The sequence below is a fragment of the Ochotona princeps genome, chromosome 1 (assembly GCF_030435755.1).
Source record: "Ochotona princeps isolate mOchPri1 chromosome 1, mOchPri1.hap1, whole genome shotgun sequence".
In the NCBI taxonomy this organism is placed as follows: Eukaryota; Metazoa; Chordata; class Mammalia; order Lagomorpha; family Ochotonidae; genus Ochotona; species Ochotona princeps.
The window spans coordinates 73,599,490-73,617,109 of NC_080832.1; the positions used below are offsets into that span (position 1 = coordinate 73,599,490).

At 37.4% G+C, this 17,620-nt stretch overlaps 1 non-coding gene across 1 annotated transcript; it reads left to right on the forward strand.

The window, feature by feature from the left end:
* Positions 1-2,528: 2,528 nt before the first annotated feature.
* Positions 2,529-2,611, forward strand: LOC118758422 (small nucleolar RNA SNORD51). Its single transcript, XR_004995713.2, has one exon. It is a non-coding gene; the product is annotated as a small nucleolar RNA SNORD51 (small nucleolar RNA).
* Positions 2,612-17,620: the final 15,009 nt, after the last annotated feature.

The window sequence follows — 17,620 nt, forward strand, 5'->3', positions numbered from 1 at the left end:
CATTTTGTGATCATTGTGAATTCAATGGAGGATGTGTAGGAGCTGCAGACAAAGGATGGGTTAAAAAAATAATTGGGATATGATGTATACCTCACTATTAATAGCAGCAAAAGTCTGTGTTAATCACTAGCTGTCTGGTTTTAAATCAGCCTTTGCCATGCCTAATGTGCTGTCTTAAAAAGAGTTGCATTTCCCTTGACCGTCTCAGCTCTCTCTGGACAACCACTGCTTCCATTCTTTGTTTCTTCATGATGGTGGTATCTTCTTCCTTAGGAACTAAGGCCTCTCACCACATGTTGTTTGATTTTTCAGTTTTCCTAATACCTTTATAACTATGTCCTGATATCAAATCCTCCCTATAAAGTGCCTAACATGGACTCTATTTTATGCTGACTGGACCCTGCCCAGCACAATTGCTAATCAAGATTTGGCACAGCAAGTACCTGCCTTTGGTGCCAAGAAACAGAATAAACTTTGGCTTACAAGTTGTGTGATTATTTTTACGGGAGAGTGCTCTATGAGAATGTCAGGTCAGATTTATGCCTGCAGAAGGACTTTATCTGTGGAGTAAGCTATATCAGCAAGGAAGACCAAATCAAAGTAGTACAAATCAAATAAGACTTTACTTTCATAGCAAGTGAAGAAGTTGGCAATTGCTGACCCTTGTTCAGCTGTTTTACAATATCAGGGTTTAGGTTGGCATTTCTGTGGTCCTCTTGTTCTTCCCTTGCATATCCAAGGTGAAGGCCTCTTTTCACATTCAAAGCATAAAGCAGGAAAGAATATGAGACAACTAAGGCAGTGATGTTAGTTGCATCTGTTCCTTTTTATCAGAAAAGCAAAACCATAGTTGCAGATGTTCCTTTGTCGCAAAACTTATATCTTCCTTATGTCCCGTTTGCCTAATCTGGATCACATGGTTACTACAGCCAAAGAGAAGCTAGGAAAATGGTGGAGAGGAATGTCATGATGGATAAGGGCACCAAGAGCCACTGCTAGAAGTGATGCAGATAGTTCCTATTTATTCAGCTTCAAGGTTTAGCTCTCTCTATGAGTTATGTGTGAATTCAAATTATTTTAAAATAGTACAGAATTCAGAATTTGTTCTTAGTCTTATTTCTTATTTCTTTAAATGTCAACATGAAATGTCTTATGGGGTTTCTGAGTAAGTACATAAATCGTTGGCAAATATTGGCTGTCATTGCTCTCTAGCAGGCAGTTTGTTCAAGGGACAATCTGTTTTACTAAGGTGAAGAGAAATCATAGAGCCTGGGTGAGAGATATTGAGTGTCTTCCTCTAGGATAATCAAAGTTCCAGGCTTAGGCTGGTGTCTTGAGGAAACCAAGCCCTGTTTGGCAGGGAGTGGAACATTTGAAAAGAAACATCAATTTAAAACTTAAGCTCTTTTTCAGGGAAAGATCTGCTATCTGCTTAATGCAAATGTTTATTAAAAAGTAAGCAAGTATTAAACCAAATCAATCAATAGTTAAAATAAGAATTAAAATTGATTTCTATCTCTCCCCTCACAGCTCTTTTAACTCTTATTTGAACAGCTGTTAACCAAGTGCAATAATGTTTGCCAGATGCCATTTCTTGGTAATGTAGATCATCTGCTACCGGGGGAGGGGTCCAGTGTGCCTTACAAAATATATTTCTTGTTTGAAGTTACAGTGAAGTAGAGACTTGGAAAAAACAACAAATTGCTTAAAAATTAGAGTGGAAAAAATTAATACAACCTAGTTTGTGTGTCACATTTGTAATATTTGAGGTTAAAATGTCAGATATAGAGGCCTTTTGGTTTCCAATCCTGATAACTAGTTCACTTGCACCATTATGAGTGTCCTGTCACAGAAGATTTCATGGTTTGAAGACACAAAGCTACAAGGTCTCTGTGATCTCTTTAGAGAACTGATGTTGCTAAAGCAATCCTATCACCAAGTGGACTTAATTGTTCATGTTATACCAAAACTTCTTTTTCTGGGTTCTGTCTCATATTCATTGCCTATTATGAACCAAAAGACCAAAGATGGAGTTTTCTTGAGTTGCAAGAAACTTTAGGAGCCAGTTATTTTAAATATCAATCCAGCATCTTTTTCACTGATATTTGTGTTTTTACTCTCATATCCAAATAATCCATTCCTCAAATAGAAGCCACAGTATTTTGATAAAACTTGCATTTGAGGGGCTGGCAAGGTGACTCAACAGGCTAATCTTTAGCTTTCTGGTGCTGGTATCCCATATGAGTGCCCATTGGTGTCCCAGCTGCTCCATTTCTGATCCAACTCTCTGCTTATGGCTTGGATAAACAATGAAGCTGCTCCAAGTCCTTGGGCCCTGGCACCCACGTGTGAGACTTGGAAGAAATTCCTAGTTCCCAGCTTTGCACAGACCCAACTCTGACCATTGCAGCCATTGTGGGAGTGAACCAGCATACTGAAGATCTCTCCCTCTATCTCTCCCCATCTCTGTAACTTTGAGTTTCCAAGTAAATTAAACAAGTCTTTAAAAAAATAAACAAAATGTAGTTCAAGTTACATTGGATAAAAGCAAATATCTATCTAGCTTTTGACTGAGTTTGTGATAGATTTGCTTTTTTTTCTGATAAAATTGACAAACCAAAAAGATACAAACTAAAAATAAACAAACAAACAAACAAATAAAAAACTGCATTTGATCCAGTCGCTCCTACTGCTTAGAATTCTTCAATGGGCTTCTATTACACCTTGAATAAAAACCAAATTCTTCTCTGTAATCTAAAACGACCATTTTCAGGCCTGGTGTGATAGTCTAATGGCTAAATCCTCACCTTGAATGCTCCAGGATCCCATATGCGTGCAGGTTCATGTCCCAGTTGCTCCCCTTCCCAACCAGCTTCCTGCTTGTGGACTGGGAAGGCAACAGGGAATGGCTCAAAGCCTTGGGACTCTGCACTGAGTGGGAAACCCATAAGAAGCAGCTGGTTCCTGTCTTTGGATCAGCTCAGCTTTGGCCAGTGAGTCTGCCTTTCCAATAAAAATAAAATATATCTTTAAAATGACATTTTCAACTTGTCACATCTTACTCTTTCAACCCTATCTTGTATTACACCTCCTTCTCGGCCTTCTGGATTTTTCTTCCTAAAAAATACACCCTCTCAAGTCTTTGCTTTTGTCACAGTTTCTGATTTTTTTGCTATTTTCTCTTTTCGGTCCTATGCCCAGTCAACTATTTACTTCACAGTAGAATCATAATAAAAACTATTGGTATGGTTCTCTGAATAAAAATTATTATAAACCATTTTTATTATAGACTGTGCTGTCAGTGGTGACTACATACATTGCAAAGACTACTCCTTGGGAAAAAGAGAATCCAGGTTAGGTTATGTTCCATTGGCCAGTGTTGGTGATAATGATGAAGATTTAATGATGACAAGAACCAAGTGATGGCTAAATTTACTGAATTCTTGTATGTCAGGAGCTGTTCCTTTTATTTATTTATTTATTTATTTATTTATTTATTTATTTATTTATGTATTTATTTGAAAGGCAGATTCACAGAGAGAAGGAGATACAGAGAGAAAGATCTTCCATCTGTTGGTTTACTCCCCAAGTGGCTGCAACAGCTGGAGCTGAGCCGATCTGAAACAAGAAGCCAGGAGTTTCTTCTGGGTTTCCCATGCAGGTGCAGGTTCCCAAAGTTTGGGCCATCCTCTACTGCTTTCTTAGACCATAAGCAGGTAGCTGGATGGAAGGTGGAGCAGCCAGGACACGAACCTGCGCCCATTTGGGATCCTGACATGTGCAAAGCAAGGATTTCGCCATTTAGTCTCTGAGCTATTATGCTGGGTCCTGCCAGGAACTGTTCCTAACGATTCATGTATTTTAACTGACTTAGTTGTCTGTAATTCAGTGGGTGGATATTATAACCCCATTTTATATAAAAAAGAGAAAATAAAACTGAGTCCACTGTCACAGGGAAGTTCAGTTAAGGAAACCACTTGAGTTGGTAAATGGTGGCAATATGCATATAGCCCTGTGGGTAAAAGGAAGCTGATGTGGGTCAGTTATGGCGACTTAGTGACTAATGTCCTCACCTTGCACACGCTGGGATCCCATATGGGTAACAATTCGTGTCCTGGCAGCCCCACTTCCCATATAGCTCCCTGCTTGTAGCCTGGGAAAGCAGTGGAGGATGGCCCAAAGCCTTAGCACCCTGCACCCACATGGAAGACCCAGAAGAAGCTTCTGGCTCCTGGCTTCAGATCAGCCTAACTTCAGCCGTTGTGGCCACTTAAGGCGTGAATCAGCAGATGGGAGATCTTCCTTTCTGCCTCTGTTCCTCTCTGTATATCTGACTTTCCAATAAAAATAAATAAATCTTTTTAAAAAAGGAAACTGATGTGAGTAAAAGAAATTGAAGAAACTAAGGATTCCATGGAGGGTGGTGATATGGAACAAATACAAGTATTCCCTGGAGGGGCAAATTCGACTCAGCTCTTCATGTGACCATGAAGGAAAATGGGCTCACTCTTGCCATGTTTTCTGAATTCTTTTATAAGGGATGCAGGCAAATTGCAAATGTTTTCAATTTAAAAGATTTCACTAAATTTTTTTTAAAAAGAGTTCTGGGACCCAAACAAGATTCTGATTTCTGATAAGAAGAACTCCGTGTTTTTGTCCACATGTATATGCTGTCAAAACAAAAACTGCAAGCCCCTGTCAAAACTAAAACTCTATATTTCAGATAATTAATAAGATGGGATGTGCCAGATCTTCTCCATTCTCTTTTGGCTCCAAGAATGTTCTTTTTTTGTTTTCTAAAGACACAAACATCTGTTTATGACCATTCAGCTAATTGGGGCTCATTGAGTGTTCTAATGAGGGCAAAGTGGATCAAGTGAGTAGATTTAATGCCTGTGGAAATGCATGTTTCTAATTGTACATCCAGAGAAGGTGGAAAGGTTAAAGTAATGAGCTGCTCTCCAGAGTTGTGGCCAAGAGAGTGGGCTTTGTTGTTTCACATTCCATCTTTGTTATTGTCACTGAGATGTGCTCTTATTTCCACCATGGCATTGATTGCCAAGAGGCTCTGCTATTACATTCCATTATCATGCCATTTCTGAAGGAGGCAAGTCTGTTCTTACAATGCAATGACAGTGTGCAGGCAACCACAATCACCCCTTTCTCTGCTGCACTCCCCAACATCTTGTATACAGCTGTGAACCGCTGTATTAGGGCCAATTAATCTGGGATAGGTTTGCTGAAAGGTTGTCGGGGGTGGGGAGCACTAAGCAGAGTAAAAAGGATTGTCTCTGAGTTCTCCAAGTGGTGTTTCTAGTGAAGGAAGGATACTGAAAGGAGTGGAGAGATGTGGGGGTTGTCAGTTTCATGTTTCAGTGAGGATTGGCAACTCTAAACTGTTCCACTTGCCCTGCTTTCTCAAGTAAACGCAGAGGCAGGATACAAATCAAAGGGCTGGATTTAGTCTCAGTCCAGGGGATTAGACCTTGAACAGTGTGCTGTTTGCAGGCATTGTGAAAACCTGCTTTGGTTAAGTCGTACTCAGTCTAGTAATGGTGAAGATGAGTGGCCATTTTTAAAAACAAAGGGTTTCTGCTGCAATGAATCTGAAATGGAACATGCAATAGTTTGGTGTGGTGTGATGTGGTGTGGTGTTTGCATGTGTGTATGTGTATGAGTGATGACTACCTGCAACTTTCAAACTCTCAACTAGAATGATTTCTGTTTCAGAATTCTAAGTTTTGCCAGTTAAAAATATTCTTCCCTATGATATCTACTTTCTTTTACCCTTCCTGATCATGTTGTGTCCATCAGTATCTCCTTGACATTGAAGGTTGAGTATTTCACTGCAATGGACCAAAATATAACCTGAACTTTGATATTTGGCTGCATTTTAAAATATAGGGGAAATGAAATGAAACTCAACTGTTTTTACTGGCTGATATGGCCAGAACTGATTTGCTCTCTGCTTGATCAGTTCCTCACCACTGCCTGCAGTCATTTGTGTCCTTCTCATCCTCCTTTAGTTATCTTGTAGCTTCTTGGCCCAACTCAACTGATTTTTGCCTCTGAATCTGCCGTTTCTTCTAAAGGCCACTTGTTCCCGGTTCTTTGCTTTGGGAGTTTCTTTCACATGACCAATCTCAATTTATCTCTCATTTTGGTACCAAAAAAAAAAAAAAGACATCTTTGTGTATTTTACTGTTTGTTACTATTTACAGCAGGGTAGTAGATAGGTGGGGAGGTACAGCCTTCATAAAACTTCCAACATGTCTACTTAAAATGGTGACTGGTATGTATTAGTTTATATTCTACAAAGTGATATGCAAGTTGAGCCTTGTTTTACAATAAAAATTTATTTTTTATTTATTCGACAGGCAGAATTATATAAGTAGAGAGATAGGGAGATTATAAGAGAGAGAAAAAGAAAGTTTCCATCCTAGGCTTTACTCCGTTTTCTGATTCGCTTCTCAAATAGCTACAAGAACTGGGATAGGTCAGGAAAAAGGTAGGAGCTCAGAGCTTCTTATGTGTTTCTCATGCAGGTGCAGGGGACCAAGAGCTTGGGCCATCTGCTGTTTCCCCAGGTGCATTAAGTTGCAGGTGGATTGGAAGTGGAGCAGCTGAGTCTGGAACTGTCACCTATAAGTGATTTTGGCATAGCAAGTATAGGCATATTCTACTATGCCACAATACTGCCCCACTAATATGGACGTTTAGGAGAGTTTTCAGTTATGTCATTGTCTGTGAGCCTATCACCTAAACATTCAAACTATGCTTTTCAAGTTAATGAATCTCTGTTTCCTATCTCTCAGGCAGTAGGAGGGAAACTGATAGTACTATATCTTATTTTCAGACCTGCAGCTGTGATCTTCCTATGATTAAGCATCAGGCATTCAGGTTAAACTTGAGATCAGAGTACGGTACAATACAATAGGCTCTACATCTTCTTGTGAGTTGGCAACACTGATGGTAAAAAACAAAGCAGAAAGAAGAAATTGAACACCCCTTTTTCCAACATGAGAAAGTTCTTTGTGATAAATTTCTCCTTCACAAAGGTCAGAGTGCCATTCATAAGGAGCGAAAGCAGTTTCTTATGATGAAGATTACCTGGTAACATTTCTCATGAGCATTGAGGTTGGTATCTAGAGCAAATACCTTTCTCTATTTTCTTTCATTTTTCTTCTTAATTTTTCCATTACTATCAGTCTTCTCCATATCCAACCTTGCCATTCTTTAAAGAGATTGGGCATGATTATTAAAACACAGCCCTAACAGGAGTTGACTTCCTGGGTTTGGATGTTAGCCAAGTTACCCATCTTCAAGCCGGGTAACTTGGGACCAGTTACTGACTTTCTCTATGCCTTAATTTCTTCATTGTGAAATTAGACCAATAAAATGATCTCCTTTTGGCACATTCCTTGTTGAAGAGAGATATATTCCCAGGGCTGAAAACTTATTCTCAAATTCTGTGCAGTAGATTCACAGAATATACACCATGAAGAACCTGGCCTTTTAATGGTGTGAATGGTGGCTCTTGGGATTATACAACACACCCTAACCATGTTGGATTGGTGCATAGAGCTTGGAACACAGAATCCACACTTAGCAGACATTATCTATTGCTATCTTTTCTGTTTGTTTTGCCATATTGCCTTAAAATGCTCATGGTGGTCCGGAGTGTGTTTGTTCTTATGACTGATGCTTTTTTCCATCGTCTTTAAATTCAATTAGGCTTACTGTTTACCTGACAGTAAAGTTTCTGTAGATAAATATAAGCACAACAAATAGTCTATCTCATTCAGATGATGGAGCAAATCTCAACAAGGCTACTCCTGAAATGAGGTGTGGTTTTGGATAAGGCACTTATCTTCTGGTGAGACAACCCTTGAAGATGGTTGGTCACACTCTTAGCAGCTGTGGGAGAGCTTCATTCCTGAGGGAAGCTTTGAGGAAAATTTCACAGCATTCACTGTCATGTGCCTTGTGACTTTACCCATTGTGCTAAGCAATCCTGGATCCCTTCCATTGGAAACTCAAACATTGGTGTGGACTGTTTTCTTGAATTATTCCTCTCATTGTTTTCTTCCATTTTTTTTTTCATTTTGTCTTTTTGGACCTGTTATTATTTGGTTGTGAGATTATTGGGGATTAACTTATTCATTTCTTTTTTTTAATCCTATTATCCTGCTGTATTTTTCGCTTTTCTGTGAGATTTAATTTCCAACCTATTCACAGATTTTTTTTTGTTTATTTTCTAGTCTATTCACAGATTTTTAAAATATATACTTTTTTTTTCTGTTCGTGAACTTTAAAAATATTCTTGGATTTCTAGTAACTTATATTATTTTGTTTCATGGATATCTTCTCTTATTGTTTGAGATTCTTACCCACAAAAATATTTAGCAATATATTTTATGAAAAAATTCCTTTCCTCTTTATCTCCATGTATTTGTTAAAGATAATTTATTCATTTGGAAGGCAGTTACATACACATACACACATACACAGAGGAAGTGAGAGAGAAAGAGAGAGAGAGAGAGAGAGAGAGAGAGAGAGAGAGAGAGGGAGAGGGAGAGAGAGAGAGAGATATCTTCCTTCTGCTGATTTAGTCTCCAGTAGCCAGGACTGGACCAGGTTGAATCTAGGAGCTGGAAACTGTCCAAGTCTCTCAGGTAATTAGCATGACTCAAGTATTTGCACCATCACCTGCTGCTTTCCAAGTGCATTAGCAGGGAGCTGGATTGGAAGGAGAACAGGTGGGACTCAAACTGGCATCCCCAGTAGGGGACGCAGGTATATCCCAACCAGTAGTTTTATTCTCTGTGCTATATGACATGCCCTATCTGTGTTTTAAAAATGTTTATTTATATAATATTTCTGTTCTTTACATTGGACATCTTTCCAAATGTTTTGAGAGTCATGGTTTTCTGTTCATGTTTAAGAGTAGGAACTAACTGTAAAATTTGCATGTGGAACTGAGGCCAATTGCTGACTAAAGATAAGGATGATCTCCTGGGTGATTTTGGTGCAGGCTGATCCAATATATATATACCGTTAGGCTTTTTTTCCACAGGCTATTAAGATTCCCTAAAAGGTGGCATTATAATATTTTATTAAAGAAAAGTTTAGATTTCTGGAGGATAAATGTGGGAAGAGAGCTGGAAATCAGAGACTATCAGCGATATTTTACTTAATTGCTGCTGAGTCTCCTCATCGTTAACTAGGTTTGGTGTTTTCAGTTCAGAGTCCTTCTGTTTTACGTTCTCTTGAGGATAAACTCTTTTTCTGCCATGAAAAAGAGTAGTCACCTGACTTTGGTTTTAGGGTGAGTGTTTGGAAATCTTGTGCAGTTGATCAATAAATATAACTTTTATTAGCTTAACTTTCATTCCCTATTTCCATAAGTCCTACATATTCCTTTCCTGAGTGTCATCAACTACTCTTTGAAAACTGTCTTAGTCCATTTTTGTTGCTTTTGCTGTTGCTAGAACAAAATAATCAGACAAAGTGATTTATCAGGAATAGAGATGTATCTAGCTCATGGCTCAGGTGGCTAGGAAGTTTGATAGAATGGTGCTGGTATGTAACCAGCTTTCTTGCTGCATCGTAACATGGTGGAGGCCATCACACAGAAAGTAAAAGAATGCTACTTCAGCTCCCTCTTTCTCTTTTTTGGAAAGACACTGATGGCATTGTGGGTGCCTCATCCTCATGATGTCATCTAATTCTAATCATCAATGCTCAGATGCCCACCTTGAAATATCATCCCCACATAACTATGGAGATTACATTTCTAATACATGCACTTTAGGCAATACTTCTAAACTAACAGAGTCCACACTGTTCTATAGAGCTTAAGTTCTATAGAACTTAAATATTTTTTTGCTCTAGTAAAGAATTCATGAAAAAAGCAGGTTCTGGGGGGCAAAGGAGCTATTGTGATGAACAGGAAAAAAGGGGGGGAGGAGAGGAAGCTGAGAAGAATAAAGCACATAAAGACTAATGACATTCTGAGAATAATAATAGCACAATAGATACACTATTGACAAGAGTAGCACCTGTTAACCCCAATTATTTATATGCAGGGTAAACACACACACACACACACACACACACACACACACACACACAACTATGCAGTTTCTAGATTTAGTGCTAAAACAAAGAAAAATCTTGTTTAAATTTACTGATGCAGGAGTGATTCTGTTGTTAATATATCATGATTTTCCTCTCCTTGGATTAGCTTGCTCTGTAGCCTGACTCATTAGTCATCTCCCTGGAGGAATGGTAAGATAAATAAAAGAAGATGAAACTCAAACCAGTGATTTTGGAGAGTGGCTAGTAACTCTGGTGAAAAGTTTGATAAAGGAGGAGGAAAACAAGGCTTTTTGATCAGCAGTGGAATTAAGCTTGCCTGCCGGACCTAGTCTCAATTAGTGGGGTATAATTTTGAGTTGGCTGCGTGTCAATTTAAAGGGATGATATCATTTAAACGAATGATCTACATCTGTAAGTTTCTTTTGTCTACGAACTTCTGGGGCTGACTTAAAAGGTTGGATCTCTTTCAGAATTTGGAGTTTGTCAGATTTTTGTTGTCACTAATGGAAGAGCAGGGAGGATAGCAAAGGGAAATGATTAGGGACTGGGGACAACGGTTGTTAAAAATTGTCAAGGTAACGATGGGAACTCCACCATTTAGGAAGAAGTTTGAGTCAAACATTGTTTCATAAAAAGGCTTCTGATTACCTTTTGCCATACAGAATTCTAATGGTAGCTTAGTTAATCCACCACCATAATAATATTTCTCTGGAAGTCACTGAAGGGGTTTTATTTACTTGGAGTTATGAATACTTGCATAACAAAGAAATTAGAAATGATTGAGCCTTTGCAAATGCTGAGTCAGCTTCTTACAAGACAATCAAAAGTTACTTCTGAGAAAGTATATTTAAACCAATACTACCAGCAGTGTGGTTTTTGGCATTGTTTTTGATTCCCACCCCTAAGCCATCAGCAAACCCTTGACCTGTTATAGCTCAGAGAATCATTCGTACCTGGGGTTTTTCAGTCCAGCCTCTTTCATCATCTGGCTCTGCATCATTTCTGATCTTCAGTGTCCCATGCTGCTCTGCAGCCACATACATGTAATGCGCTGAGTATTCTAACTGTGGCAGGCCTCCCTGTCACTACTGCAGTTACCAGAACTCAGTTTAAAGCATTATCACTAGTTGTATTTCTACAGTGAATAAGACTGCTGTTTCTAATTTGCTCGCACAGGGCAGATTCTGACAAAGCTGGAATATGAAAGAGGACCTTTCTTTAGCCACACTGTTTTCAAACCCTCTCCAAATCCTTCACTATTTCTGGACTGTGTCGCTATGTTCTGCACATGCTCAGGAATGGCAGAATTTTTGTACACAACCACAGCTATTTTTTTTGAAAGCATCAAAAATAATGTTTTTACATAAATTCATACCATCTGGAAATTTCTCTCCATTTTGTTGAGGCTGTTGACTGAAGTGTATCTCCTAGGCTGTGCTTTCAAATGTTTTTCTAACTATAGAACCACAGAATCTGCTACTTAACTGTTTGAGGTCTTTTCTGCATGACCATTGTATCAGATTATAGTTGATAGAATTAATGTAATGCCCAATGTAACATTAAAACTTGTTTGTGAAATACGTCATACATAAAAAAAGAATATATGGCATTCATGTGCAGTCTAAGGGAGACTAATGACATGAACTTTGACTTAGGTGCACTTTAGCCCAAGAAACACAATTTGGAAGTTCCTCATAAAACTTTCTATGGGTTTCTCAGATACCATCATCTTTGCTTCATCAAAGATTTTGAATGACTATTTCCTTGTTTTCTTTCTAATCCCAGATGCCCAGATTCCCATCCAGCTCTCTGCTTGTGGCCTGGGAAAGCAGTCGAGGATGGCCCAATGCCTTGGAACCCTGCACCCATGTGGGAGACCTGGAAGTACTCTAGGCTCCTGGCTCCTGGCTTCAGATCAGCTCAGCTCCAGCTGTTGCAGCTACTTTGGAGTGAATCAGCAGATGGAAGATCTTCCTTTCTGTTTCTCCTCTGCTCTGTGCATCTGACTTTGCACTAAAAATATAAATAAATCTTTTTTTTTTAAAGAAAATATATGGTATTTGTTCTTTTGTGACTGGTTTGTCTCACTAAATTTGATAGTATCTAGTTGCATCCATTTTGTTATGAAACACAGAATTCTTTCTGTTTTATTGCTGACTGTTATTCCATTGTGTGTATATACCACAATTTATTTATCTAGTCTTCAGATGATAGACATTTGGATTGATTCTATGTCTTCACTATTATGAAGATTTGTTTCCATTTTTGATATCTTCTTGTATTGAGCTGCTGTAAACATGGGGGTACTGGTAGCTAGGTCTCTCCTGGGCTGGTGTCATTTTCCCTTTAGAATCATGTGCACTTTTAGTCAGGCTTTCTTTCTGGGCTGTTTGTGTACCATTGGGCTTCTCCTTTTCCTTCATATAATTCCACATTGTCATTTATTATAGCCTTAGAATATTCTTATTTACTAAAGCAATATCCACTATTTTCCTCTTGTTTCTCGAAGTTGCCTTGGTTCCTTGCACATCTGCTTAACTTCCAGAGTCCGTTTGTAACACACACACACACACACATTTCCCCTGTATTTTCTAGCATTGATGGTTTCTAATTTTAAGCTTAGACTTTGACCCATTGTGAGTCGATTTTGTGCAACGGGCAAGGGAATTGTCCTGCTTCAAACTTTAATAAATGGACATCCTATTTTCCAAACACCACTTTTTGAAAATTTTCTTCTTTCTTTAGGATATATTTTTAGCATATTTTTCAGATACGTTGATTGTAGATCTATGAATTTATTCTTGGGGATTCTGCTCTGACTTTACTTTTCAAAAAATTATTTTGTATTTGGCAGCTTTATTAAATTTCCCTTCAATTAAAAAAATCTTCGTAGAATTAAATTCTGCATAAACTTAGTTGCATCTGTGATTGTTGCTGATTTTGTTTCTTTTTTTTACTACCCACAAAATATAGGAAATTTATAAATTTTTCTGCCTTACTGTTCTAGCTGGGATGTCTGATAGCTGGTGATGAAAATAGTGATAGCAAGAAATTGCCATTTATTTATGACTTAAAAGCAAAGGTTTCAGCATTATTTGTTGCAGGCTAAAAAAGTTATTTCTTAGTTTTACCTTTTTAGAAGTTTTAATTTAGTATTTTAAACATTTACTGCTTATTCAGTGTGTGTAGAGATGAATGCATGTTTTCTGTGCATTTCTGAATTTTGTTTAAAATATGTTTCTCATGTTTTTAATTTAAATCTTTTGATAGGCATGTAATTTTGTTGATTATTCTGGTTCTGTTTAGGTATCAATATTGTAACCACGTAAAACAGAGAGGTATTTCCTGTTTTTCTATTCTCTGCTATAGTGTAAAAAAATAGAAATATTTCCTTAGAAATATTTCATACTCGGTTGATATTTTATAATTATAATTAATAATTTAATAATTATTTTGAATTGTCAAAATATTATACTAATTTATTTTATTATTTTATCGATATAGTGAAAATTTTAATTTATAATGTGCAATTAATTGATACATATTATAAACTAATGACTTAATGATTAAATAACTTTCATAGAAATTATGTTTAAAATAATCCGGTCCTGGTGTTTTTCTTTTCTATGTAAAAATTTACAACTCTGGATTCTTTTCTTTAATGGATAATGGATAAGTCAGGATTTCTGTTTTTTCTCAAATTAGTGTGATAATTTATATGTGTATTTTAAAGGCTATTTCACCTACATTTTAACTAATATATTTACTATTGCTTTTTTGAAATCTATACAGATTTGTTTGGTGGCCTATTCAATTTTAATAAACTAGAAATAGCTACTCATAATATTTTCTGCTGTCTACAGGATACTATAATCTTTTTAGTTTTTAGTACTGTTTACAATTTTGTATTGTTTTTGATAAATCAGAAGAAAAATCAATTTTATTTATATTTAAAAATTCAGACTTTGGGTTCTGTTCATTCTATTTGAGTTTCACTATTTTGTAGGTCACTTCTTATATTTCTATTTATTTGCTTCTTTTATTTTCCTTGGATTTATTATTATTCGATTTTTCTAGATGTTCAAGTTGAATACATTTTTATTTTTAAACTTCATTTTTAACACAAGCATGTAATTTTTTAGATCTTATCTCAAGCACTGTTTGCGATGCTTGAAATACATTTTTATGATTGTTTAATTTTAAGTATTTTAAATTTGTTGAATTGTGTATTATTTACAAGTGTGTTTTTTGGTTTCCTACCATAAGTATTTATTAGTTATTATTTTCTTCCTAATATCAAGTGTAGTGGTATTGACTCACCACGTGGGCTTTATGGTACAGAATCTTGGACAAATAATAATTGCTGTAATTTAAAATTTTTCTGTGTATTTTTTCTGTGTGTTTTTAGAGAATGTATATTCTCCAGTTGATGAGTGTCAGGTTCCATTTATGAGCTTATTTGTTGTATTAGTTATAAGGAATTACATTGTTTTATATAATGGTAAATATTTATATATTATGGGTAAATCCTCATTTACTAAAAACTTATAAGTTATTGGGTTTTTCTTTATTTGAGACTGACATCAATTTTGTAATTTTATGTATCCATGCTATTGTATAAATTTCCAGACACAAATACTAATTATATACTTCCAAAAATGAAAATTTACACATTCATATTTTTAAAAATTACAGTTGTCTAGTTCATTTAAAAATTTTTTGCCTATTTTGATAACTTTTTGGTTATTTTATGAAATTTCAATATCCCTTCCTCTTTTATTAGACATTTTATATTCTATACCTGGAAATTTTTTTTTTTTTTTAAAGATTTATTCGTTTTATTACAGCCAGATATACACAGAGGAGGAGAGACAGAGAGGAAGATCTTCTGTCGCCGATCCGATGCCGGGAACCAGGAACCTCTTCCAGGTCTCCCACGCGGGTGCAGGGTCCCAATGCATTGGGCCGTCCTCTCCTGCTTTCCCAGGCCACAAGCAGGGAGCTGGATGGGAAGTGGAGCTGCCGGGATTAGAACCGGCGCCCATATGGGATCCCGGGGCTTTCAAGGCGAGGACTTTAGCCGCTAGGCCACGGCCGCCGGGCCCATATACCTGGAAATTTTTGCATATATATAACCTTTCACACAGGACTCTGGAGCTTTCCCCTTCTCCTGCCCTATGTTTATGGTACCTTGTCTCTGCTTGTAATTTGTGGGGCCAGGAGCTCCTGTCTGTCCTTCATGCTGCCTGTTTATAGAATGGATTCTCCCAGAGCTACCTTTCCTTTGCCTCAGTCTCGCAAGTGAGGGCACTACGACCCGACATCATTTTGAACTGAAATGTTCAGCTTAGGGTTTGTTTGGTTTTAGTTTAATTACACTTTTTTTTTTTTTAACTACATAGGTAATACAAATTCGGACCCCTCTCAGTCTTCAGTGAGCATGAATGGAGGTTACAGTCTGGAGAAGGAGATGTAGACACTGTCTCCCTCCATGGAGTGCTGTAGTGTACCTCACCCACCAAAAAATTGATCCTTGAGCATCCAGACTCTGAACTCAGCCTGATCAGTGGACCAAGGATGTACATTCAGCTCCTGAATGAATGTGGGCTCCAAAATTCACTTACCCATGAGAATCTGCACTTTGTGTTAGTATTGACGACTTTCCTTATTTTTGATAAATTTATCTTATGCATTAATATGCTTTGGAACAAACCAGTACTTTTAACTGTGTAATACTCAGAAGAGGCATCAATATTGTTAGATAAGTCTAGAGCATAATTTGAAAACTCCAAAAATGTTAGCGCATTCCAGCATTGAAACTATGATTCTAAGTGAAAATCTTTCTGGATTTAATTTTCCAGTGAGCCTGTTTCAGAGTGTGAGGGGAAACACCAGTAAAAAAGATGAATGGAAAAATAACCAGAAAGGATAGGAGAATTCTCATTATAAGCTATTTTTTTCTGTCTGCCAGACCAATAGAAAAGCGTCTACTTACTCTGTTGGGATTTCTTCATGCATCAAACAGTTAATACTGCTGCTTCCAAGGTCTGTGAAGCTTTAATAAAGTAACACACACAAACATGCTATCTATGACATTCTGCATGTAACATGCACTCAGTTAATGTGGGTTAAAGTTGGTTCTAAGTCTCTAGGATTTCAATAGATGTTTTCAGAGCGTGTGTAGAAACAGTCAAAGCTCTATACATGTGGTGATTTCAAAATGAGAACTGAAACTCCGTGCAATAGAATGGCAAAAGACAATTCTAGGGCAAAATCCCTTTGATGGAACACTTGTAAACACACATCTTAAAAAGTTACCACAAAGTTCCAGTGGACGTAAGCTCACATAGCTGCAAACACGTCAAGCCTGATAGATTGCGGGCATCATCCCAATACCTTTTATTCTGACTACTGCTCATTAACACCAGTTGTTAATGTACATTGTTTCATTTGGTGATAGAATCAAGAATAGCATGGCTAGCTCTTTTTGACTTTCCACATGTCTAGTTTGTTTGTTTTGTCTTGTTTTGTTTTTCCCAAAGAGGGCTTTAACAACCAAAAGGCGAGAGAATGACTTTGGGTCATTCATTTGGTTACACAAACAGAACATCCAGTTTTCAGTGTCAGGTTAAATGTAGAGACTTCAACTTGGCTCACTCGAGGTGAAGCCAGACCATCTTTGACATTTACGAGAGGGGGACAAATCTTGCCACAGGAATGAAATGTTTTCTAGCTTATTTTAAAACTGAGAACTTTCAATTTGCTATGATAGCTGGTTTGGCTGATGCAGTTGCCATTAAAAACTCTCTCATCCTGAAACTTAAAATGAGACTGAGTCAGGTAGGAAAATTTGATGGAGAAACCCCTGGACACCGCTTCTCTGTGAGTCAGCCTAGAGGAAAGACTTCAAGCGCTTCTGTCACTGCGTGTCTCTGAGACCTTGACTGATGTGGGGAGTGTACTCCAGCTGGTCACCTGGTGGCACCCGTGGCTTGCTTGCTGGCCCTTGGGCTGGTTCTCATGTTGCTGAAGTAAGGCTGCAGGAAGAAACTGCCTTCAGTATATGCACACTCTCAGAACCTGTGTAACACACACACCTTCCTAAAAAGGGCAGCAGACACAAAATTGTGAAGACAAAATGAGATGTTTTTGTTCACAGTAAAGAAATTTCAAAGCAGGGAAATAATTTTGCAGAGAGGCAAGTTCATTAAAAACAATTATGATTTCATTTGCATGATAATGGGAGTCATATATTAACCTTTTATTAAAATACTGCTATCCAAAACGCATTACTAAATTTAGTTTTAAGGATGCTCAGTGTTATTTGCTGCTGTTATTTTTTTCTGGGGCAAAGATCTACAGCTTTCATTAGATTCTCAAACGGGTCAATAATTAAGGTTTCCTGCACAAGAATAAGTCTACTTATTTCAAGTAAGCCCAATTGTAAGAATTTTTTCTTCAGATTGAGGGAAATCACATTGTATCCCTGATACAGTGTTTTCTGATAACATTGTTCTTT